This window comes from Fukomys damarensis, unplaced genomic scaffold (assembly GCF_012274545.1).
Source record: "Fukomys damarensis isolate Sample0158 unplaced genomic scaffold, DMR_v1.0_HiC HiC_scaffold_22, whole genome shotgun sequence".
In the NCBI taxonomy this organism is placed as follows: Eukaryota; Metazoa; Chordata; class Mammalia; order Rodentia; family Bathyergidae; genus Fukomys; species Fukomys damarensis.
In genome coordinates, this window is record NW_022900934.1 from 12,673,589 (window position 1) to 12,683,196 (window position 9,608).

At 51.2% G+C, this 9,608-nt stretch overlaps 1 long non-coding RNA gene across 1 annotated transcript; it reads right to left on the bottom strand.

The window, feature by feature from the left end:
* Positions 1–247: 247 nt before the first annotated feature.
* On the bottom strand, positions 248–9,337 carry LOC104863701. The gene is made up of 3 exons (XR_002025413.2): positions 9,213–9,337; positions 7,696–7,858; positions 248–1,554 (listed from the first exon to the last, which is right to left on the bottom strand). It is a non-coding gene; the product is annotated as an uncharacterized LOC104863701 (long non-coding RNA).
* Positions 9,338–9,608: the final 271 nt, after the last annotated feature.

A 9,608-nucleotide genomic window follows, 5' to 3' on the forward strand; every position in this document is an offset into this window, starting at 1 on the left:
GGCACAGGGGATGGAACGGGAGAACTAACGGGTGGGACAGACAGGGGAGTTTTCCTGGGATCAGGGAGAGGAGAAAAGCCCCAGGTCCTGATGGGAAGAGAGATACAAAAAGACCACACCTAAAACCCTGAAGTGTATCCTCCCCACCCGTCTTAGTCACTTTTCTCCCTGGGACACAATACCCAACATCAGCAAGTTTACAGGAGGAAAGGTTTATTTTGGTTCACAGTAGGCATTTCAGTCCATAGTCAGCTGGCTCCAAGGCAGGGTCGTGCAGCAGAGGGCCTGGCAGAGGAAACTCTGCTCACAGCCTGGTGAGTACTGGGAAGCTGAGAGATTCAGGAAGGAGCCACAAAGGGTGACTGACTTCTCAGGTCAGGCCCACGGTGATCTGCCTCTTCTGAACGGCCCTACCTCCCTTCTGGAAGTCAGCTGTCATACCCTTCTAATCCAGTCAGCTTCCAAAGGTCCAGCCTACGACACATAAGGCTGTAGGAGGACATCGAGATCCAGCCACGGCACTGCCTTCCATACTGCCCCTAGCAGAATCTAAGGGTGTTCACAGACAGCCTCACTTAAGCCGTCCTTCCCTGGTGTGTTAGAGTAAGCCATCTGGCCCTTTCTTCCTGATCCCTAAGATGAATTAGGCGAGACTAGGGAAATAACAGCAACTTAGAATACAGTAACTGTATATGAAAATGAAACAGTTGGCATGAGGGGCTTCTATCTGTATCAGTGAAGATACTGTTGTGTGGTAGTCAGTATCCACTGTCAACGTGATTGGACTGAGAGATCAGTGCAGCACACTTCTGGGTGTGTCTGTGGGGCGTTTCCCAGGACAGTCCTCATGTGGGCCAGCGAGCTGAGTGGGGAAGACCTATTCCTAAGGCAGGTGGTGCGTCCACTAGGGTCTCAGCCTGGGTGGAACAAAAGCAGGAGGAAGAGGAAGCCAGTAAGCACTTGCAAGCTCCATTCTGCTTGAGCCCAACGGGTCTTTTGCAGCTGTCATCGCCTGTGCTGGTTTATGGAAGTTGCTCCTGTAGGAGCCCGGGGCCCTGCCAAAGTCAAGGGTCACTAAGCAAAACCTTCCCTGTGGAGAGGTGAGCCTTTTCCACTGAGTTCCAGCTGGCTCCATTCCCACAGAGAACATCATCTAGAACATTCTCTGCATGGCACCTTGCACGCGTGGTGAACCTGTTATTGGACACACCCTTCTTCCCTGCTGGGTCAGAGAAATGACACCATTTGCAAAAAGAACCTTTGGACACATTTTACAGTTGCTGAGACATCGAGGCTTCTGGAGGTGAACACGATATTAAGATATCTCACACCTGCCCACCACTCACCCCCAGAGTCTCCACATCTGGAAGCATCACCAAGTCCTCAAGCATCTTTCCAGGGCAGTGAGTCCCTGAGGACCCAGCTGGAACCCGGGGCTGGGCCCCTTCATCATCAGGCCTCCTCCAAATGGCTGGGCATCCCAGATGAGGATCGGGAAGTGTGACTGTCACAGGCAGATGCCTGCAAATAAATCTCCTAACCTCAAGAGCAGCCCTGGAAGTGGGAAGGGTAGGGGAAAGGAAATGAGGGAAAAGAAAAAAATATGAGAAAATGGAAATAAAGTATTTGTAAATAGGGAAGGGAGCAGGGGGTGAAGGGAGGGCAGGGGCATGGGGAATAAATGAGAACCAAGACCTGTCAGGTGAAGGTACAAGATCCCAATGATGAATGTGATTGTACTGTATACCTAAAATGTACCAATAAACTCAGTGAAAAAAAAAAAAAAAAAGTAGCCCTGATAGGTTCCCTCTAAGAGGAAGCAACGAAGAGGTTTCCCTCCCCTTTTACTATCCTGCTGGTTCTGCCCATGTGAAGCTGGCTGTCTGCCCAAGCCTCCTTTTCCCTGGTTGTTGTGCTTCCCAAATAACATGTAAAGGCAAAACATATGTACAACGCATAATTGTATCACTTGGGGTTGTTCAACTTCATCCCTGCAGTTTCTCAAGTGTTCTTGCAGTTAAAGAACACCATTGTACAGAAAGGCACGCTTGGGGGAAAGTGATAGGACCACTGCTTACGGGAATGGAAGGCATTTGTAACTCAGCTGCTCACATGGGAGATCTGTGGCTGGCCGTGTGTTGCATTAGCTAGGTCTTTTGTTGTCTGCCTTCTAATGCTTTGCACCTTGAGGCCTTGCTGATGTAGAAGGCCTGCCCCTCCCCAGGCTGGCCAATTCCTAGACACAGGAGTTAACTGGATTGCAAACCAACCCAGCCCAAGCCCACCCACCAGCCACTCCCTGTTCTTGGGCTCTCGCACTGCAGCTCACTGTCCACCTTCCCTTGTTCCCCAGGACCAGAGACAACTAGAGACGGCCCTACACCCCAGGGCCTGCTGAAGTCCTTCAGGCTAGCCAGCCACGCCTTCACGCCAGTTCCTTCCTGCACACCACAGTCAAAGGAGGACGATCAATCCTCTGCCTGCCTAGAGAGGGGCTAAAGAAAGAAAGACAGTCGAGACTTGCATAATTTCATAGTACATGGTGGGGCCGGGAGGTCAGGGCCTCAGAGTGGGCAAAGCCCAGGACGCTCTGACCTGGCCACTATTTACTGGGGGGACACCATGATGGGAGGGAGCCTTGGGTGACTGAGGGGCTGCGGAAATCCTGTCAAGGATCTCTTTTTTCTTTTCTTTCTTTTTTTGCCATACTGGGGATCAAAATCAGGACCTTGCACTTACGAGGCAGGCTCAGTATCACTGAGCTAAATCTCCGGCCCCTTTGTAGCTTTTTTTTTTTTTTTCCTATGAGGATCACATGTTGATGAGAGTAGTAAGGAGAGCATTCGTACAGTAGTAGGTGGGGCAAGATAGGCTAGAATTTGTCCTTCCAGGTTTAACCTTTCTCTCTCTTTTTTTTTTTTTACTACTATCCTTAGAAAAATGGAATTATATTTCCAAATGTTGTAGCTGGCTCTCAAGGGCAAGGTGACATTTGGCCTTAGACAGCTATAGTCATACTTTAATTATGAGATGATTTTCCCCCAAAATTATGTAGAATGGCCTCTGACACACGGTCAGGTCTCCTGCCCACATGTGCCCTCCCTCCGTCCACTTCCTCCCAACCCGCTGCCCGCTGTGTGGCTGGTGGATCTGGTATACAATAAACTTCTCCCTTCGCGGCAGCGCTTCCTGTGTCCATGTGTCTCACCATCCCAGAGGAAGTCCGATCCCAGTACCTGATGCAAACCCTAAGCCTCTGAGTGCCCATTCTGAGGGCGCACACACTAACAGCCATGCACTCATCCCCTGGTCTCCTGTGTGCTTGCAGACGTGTGACTTTGCATCACAAAAATGCCCTCGTGATGTCAGAGGCGCCATGCATCACTGTGACAGCTCCCCTGGTATCCAAGAGACCTGAGCAGGCTGCAAAGTCACCGCCCCCCGCTGTGAGAACCCCAGCTATACTTCAGCCTCCAGCAGAAGGGACTAAATCGCATCAGAATGACACACATTATACCGCCGCTAATGACCCAGTTAACCTCCAGCTAGTTTCCTGCTCCTCGTGTCCTGGGAACGGCTGGTGTTTACTCCCGTGGGGCAAACCCTTCTGAATGTGCCAGTGGCCGCCTGGGCCAGTGTTTTCATAGGAGTGGGCTGAGGGGCCAGGGCCCCCTGGCTCTGCTGACGAATATAAATGAGGCCTTTTCTTTTCCCCCTCTTCTCTGCCTTGATTTGCATGACTAAGCTTTCATGTCTTTTTTAAAAATGTGTTTGTTTGTTTCTTGATTTTGCTCTGTCCCCCACGGAGGGACAAATTACTTGCTCACCAAGTAAATCTGGCAGAAGCCCAAGCCTGCTCCTCCAGCAAACACGAGCCAGACAACCACACTGTCCTTGGAGGGGAGCATTTGCATGGCCTGGGAAGGTGCGGCTACATTATTACAGGGCTTCCCCTTAGAGAGTACCGGGATCCCAGCAGAGGGGAGCCCAGACACAAGGGCAGAGAAGACCCCTGTGCTGTGAGTTCAGCTCAAGCTAATGAGGAGCACCTGTGGGTGTCCAGGTGGGTGAGAGTGCAGGATCCCTGCAGAAAGGGACAGTATTGCTGATCCTTCTTAGACTTGTTCTTGGTTCTATCAGAGCCAATACCTAGATTTTAAAACAAATATCTTATAATTTCCCCTTTATTCAATAAAAATAAAAATCATGGGTAATATAACCTACTCACACGCACACTTTTCATTAATGTAACAGCTCAACTATAATATAAAAGGGAAAAGAAACATCTTTCTAATAAAGTGTATTCCCGCATGTAATTGCTCTGCATGACTAAACTTGTAGGCACAAGAAAATGATCAGATGCAGAACTCGGATGCAGAATCCCAGGTAATAAGTGCAGACAGCGGGCAGCAGTGTGACTCCAGGCTGCTCTGATGTCGTGTGAGGCTATGCTGTTCACAGTGCATTTTCCCATGGAAAAATGAATCCAGAGATAGAAGACACTCAGCCCAGGTCCCTCCCGGTCAGATTTCATGGACTGGTGCTTCAGTGAATCTGTGGGCCTCTAACTCCAGTGTGCTTTCCTGCCTTTTCTGTCACATCCTGGGCAAATGCTGCTGCTGCTGCTGCTGCTGCTGCTGCTGCTGCTGCTGCTGCTGCTGCTGCTGCAGCCCCGTGAACCTTGCAGTGCCCCGCACAAGACTGACCTATTCATCTTGAACTTGAACCTGAACCTGAGAAGGAGATTCACCTCTGCCACCCATCCACAAGTGCACCGCTGGGAGAGGGATGGGTCATTCCTGGTGCCCCGCCTGGGTCCCATTATTGAGCTGTGCCACTGCAGGAGTCCCCTCTTCAGAGGCTGCCTGAGGCTGAGTGGGACCTGCCTTGCCCACAAGATCATAGCCCCATGCACATCTGTGTCCTGCAGCCAATGCCGGATGGACGCAGGGCCACAATGCCAATCCCTTGCTTCAGACTGGGACCGACTCAGGCTGCATCTCCCTGTGCCAAAGTGCCCTCCTTCCTTGCCTCGCACCTCCCCTCTGCCCTACTTCTTTCCTCTCCTTATTGTATATTTTCATTCCCTTTTTCCCTCTGCCCTATTCTGCACTCTCATTCCCTTCTCATCGGAGCAGGATTCTCGACAAATCACGTGCACAAGAATCTCTGGCACAGGCTCTGCTTCCAGGGACCTGACCCAACACAGGGTCCAGAAAGAAACCAAGAGGCCACTTGTGAGTCTGCTGCAGTCATCAGTTGAGAGATGACGGGGGCTTGGACGGAACTGTACAGTGGAGGCAGAGAGACAGAACTGGTGACTTTCTAGTATCAGTGACGGCATTAATGCCATTCCACTGGGCCAGTACCTTAAGGCAGATCAGCGAACAACCTTCTACCCCAAGAACCAAACCCTGTCTCAGGAATGGGCCTCATTCCCAAACTTGTCCTTTCTTGGATCCACTCACAGAACCATAGGCAGACATATAAACTTTTCTTTTACATCCCGGTTGTTACTCTTTTATCACAACCCAATGAGTTTTACTATAACATTGCACCTGTTTTAATCACTGTGTGGTTTCTGTCTTCTGGGTGGGCTCATGCTGGCACAATCCTGAGTTGGTGGAACCTAGCAAGAAGCCAACTGATAAAGAAGGAAAATGCTTTGTAGAATTACATCTCCAGCACTGTGGAATAGAGTGTAGAAGCAACAGTAACTTAAAAATCAGCACAGAACCACTCCTGGCTCTAATATCCTATTGGTTATAACCCTTCTGGCCCTCCCATCAAAACAGCATATGGAAAGATTACTCGCTTGGAGATCAAACAGCATAGATTTCAATCTTGTGTCTGCAACTAACTCTGCCCAGCCTTAAGAGAATCGCTTCTCTCCCTTCAGTCCCCGTTTCCTCATCTGTCCGAATACGCCTTTCCGCTAAACGCCCTGCGCAGTCCTTTCCATTGTGAAATGGCTGTGATTAAGTAAGAGAGATGTATGTGGCAGAATTTCTCAAACTCTAACATGCCTAATGATGGTGCCGGGCCCTTCTTGCGATGATGATCTATGTTTGCGTGGTAAAGGCTGACACCTCCCTTTCTCTCCACCCCCACCCCCTACCCCCAGCACTTCTAACAACCCCACCTGCAAAACAGATTCTGAACCTACTCACTTCTCCCTTCCCTGCCATGCCTGTCTCGACCCCAGCGCCGGCCCGTCGCAGTTGGAAATGCAGCTTGCCCTGAGTACTAGCTTTCCCCCCATGCATATCAACTTTCGGTTGGTGCTAAGCAGAAGGTGTCTATGCAGCCAGCACCCCATAAAAACCTGGGCGCTGAGTCTCCAATAAGCTTCCTGGCAGACTACACCAAAAATGTCAGGTCTCCTCGCCTGCCTGCTGCCCCCAGGCTCGTGATCTATGTCTATAAATACCGGTGGACTCGTGTTACACCCTTGCTTACTCTCCCCAGGGATTTCCCATTGTCTTTAAATACAACTCAAATTCCTTTCTGTGACCCACAAGGCCCTGTGAGATCAGAGGTCCCTTCAAGTTCCTTCAACATGAGAGACCTTTCTTGCCCGGGACGGTCACATGCACTGCCTGTCCTGCTCAGAGCCCTTCCTGGCCACCACTTTCTATTATATCATCCTGTGCAGTCCTTATCACGGTCTGAAAATGTTGCATTTGTTCCTTGGTTTATTATCTCTTGCTGTCTCTCCACCCGGAATGGAAGCTCCATGAGGACAGGAACCTTATGTATCTTGCTCAATACTTAATCCCCAGTATCTTGCATAGTGTCTGGTATACTCAGCCCTTGTCTGGGCTGGGGATTTAGCTCAGTGGTTCCGCCACCTGCCTTGCGAGCACAAGGACCCAAGTTCAATCCCCGGTACCAAAAAAAAAAAAGAGAGAGATCTAAAAGAAACTTGGCGAATGACTAAATAAAAAGAAGTATGTGTGATCAGCTGTGGACAGCCTGTCCTTGTTTACCCAACCGGTTCAGGCACCCTCTCTTTTCCCCACTGCCTCTCTGGTAGACCGTAGGCTGTTCCACACACCTGCCCTGAATGAGTCAGGGTCATTAGTTTGAACAGCAGTACCGACTCCTGTAAATATAAACACAAAAAGGAATTTACTAAAACATAGTGGGCAGCTAGGCAATTTCCCAGAAGGGCTGGAATCAGACTTAAGGTTACATAGACAGGAACTCAGCCAGCACAACTGTTCACATGACCGTAACTCTGGAATCTCTGGGCTCAGACAGTGTCGCCCCACTGCCCAAAACACGAGGCCCAATGCAGATCCTTTGTCGAACGCACCTTTGAGGCCATGTGGTTCCTCCCACTAAGAGACCAGCCCCAGAACTGCTTTCATGAGGTCCTGTTTTCTTATACTTATAAGATTCCAGATGAAAATTTGTGTCTATAGCACCTATTTTAGGATGGCCAGAGTTGCCTGCCTTGGCCCAGGCGCAAGGGAGTCTGGGTAACTGAGTGACTGGAGTCCACAGTAAGGGTGGCCATTTATAAAGTGTGAAGAAAATTAGCTCAGAGTTTCTACATGGCTTAAAAGAAAACAGGACAAGTCAGCCCTAACCTCTTTAGGCGGTGGCCATGGAAGAGCTATTTCCCCTCTAAACTACCAGCTCGGAACACACCCGAAGGCTGCAATACATCATCCTCCAATTGTCTCTTACCTCCGTGGCGACAGCACCATTCCCACATCCCCGCAGGCCTCCATCATCTTAGCCTTTTGCCTCTTAAAGCAATGATGAGATGCTTGAGTGGTTGTTGAAGTGGCTCCCATTATTACTTGTTCTTGCTCGGCACAGAGTCAGGCTCGAGATCAACATGGCTGTGCTTGAAAAAATTATTGTGGACAGAGGCTGAGTCCTACAGGCCAAATAGATCACAACTGTCCCTGGGTCCCTTATGTTATGAAACAGATTGAGTTTCTAGACCGAAAGTTCCTTGCCTGGGAAATGGAAGAGCTGGAGACTCCATGCCTTCTGTGAGGGCCCTTCTGACTCTAAAGGTCTCACGCTGCTGCCCAAAGTTAACGACCCAAGACAGGCAGCCCAGGCACAGGTCTTGCTGTCTGACTTTCTTGCCCAGAAGTATCATTCCTACCTCCCTGAGCAAGCCTGCCACGTCCTATCAGCAAGGACTGGAAGAGAGGTAGACTGGTGACACCCACAGCGTGGTGGCAGCGAGACCCAAGGAGATACACAGGCCCGATGCCCCGAAGCAGCATGCCGCAGTGCCATCCTCCACGAGGGGCTGCCGAGACTCAGCTCCACCCAGCAGGGGAGACAGTGGTGGAGGAGCAATGCCGAGGAAAGCGAGCTTTGCCCTGGTGGCTTTGGAGCAGTCGGCATAGCCCACATGCCCTAGGAACAAGGCCTGGCCGGGGGCCGACAGCCCAGTCACAGCCCCTGTCAGCCACAGCCAGGAGCCACAGAACACCTGGCCAGCAACCTGCCCAGCAGCTCTTCGTGGGGCTTCCCAGAATTGCTTTCCACACAGGTTCCTCCTCCTCTGATCCTCATCTGTGTCTGACTGTGAGGACCCAGCACAGGGCCGTGGGAGCTGAGTAGGGTAGCAGAATTTCACAGGGCTGATAAACATTTCCCAAGAAAGGCCAGGAAGGAAATGCTTGGGGCTTCGTGGGCCACACTGTACTGTTGCGGTCACTCAACAGAGTCCTTGAAGTGAGACAGTAGACAGGGTAGGAGAGCATCGGTGTTCTAATAAAACTTTATTTTAAAAAGTGGGCAGCAGGCTGGGTTGGACTCCAGCCGGAGCAGCCAGTGTCGCGCAAAGAGCTGCACCACACAGTGTGGTGAGGGAGGCCCAACAGGGGAGGCTATGTGTGCATGAGGAGAGTCACTCAAGGAAGCAGCGGAGAGGACTTTCAAGCAGAACGATCTGCCAGACCTCCAGAGAGGAACACACTTAGGTTGCTGGGGGACAGAAATCTGCTAGGTGGCTGAGGATGAGGGAGATGAGCTGTGAGATGTGGAAGGTGGCTGAGTGCTCTGCAGGCTGCTGTGCATTACTCCTTCACCCCTCCCAACAGCCTCCCCAGGTGAGCGGGGTTCTTATTCCCATTTTCCCGGGCGTGAGGGGAACTAAGGCACAGGGAGCTAATGGACCTGACCTAGGTCAGGGAGCCAGTTCTTCATGGGCCAAGATGTTCCTCCCCTCCACTCACCACGGCGCTGCTCGTGCAGCAGACAGACGCTGGAGAACATGGGCAGCGATGACAGCGACGCTTATCCAGCACCCGCCGTGGGCCAGACCCCTCCCAAGAGCCTCACACAGACTGAGTCATCTGATCTTCACATGAGCCCTGGGAAGCGGGTGGAGGCTACGGCCAGCCACATGGGACACAGGAGGACTGGCACTGAGAGGCTGAGCCACTAGCCTGAGGGTAAGGGTGGATGAGCGGCTGATCTGGGGTTAATCTCAGGCCATCTGACCCCCGAATTGCTGTGTACCCACGCACACAAATGCGCGGCATGCACACAGACACACATGCCCTAGTGCACACGCCCACCAACTCCAGAGGAGCAGCAAGTTAACACCGTTTAGTAGAGGTCGTTACCCC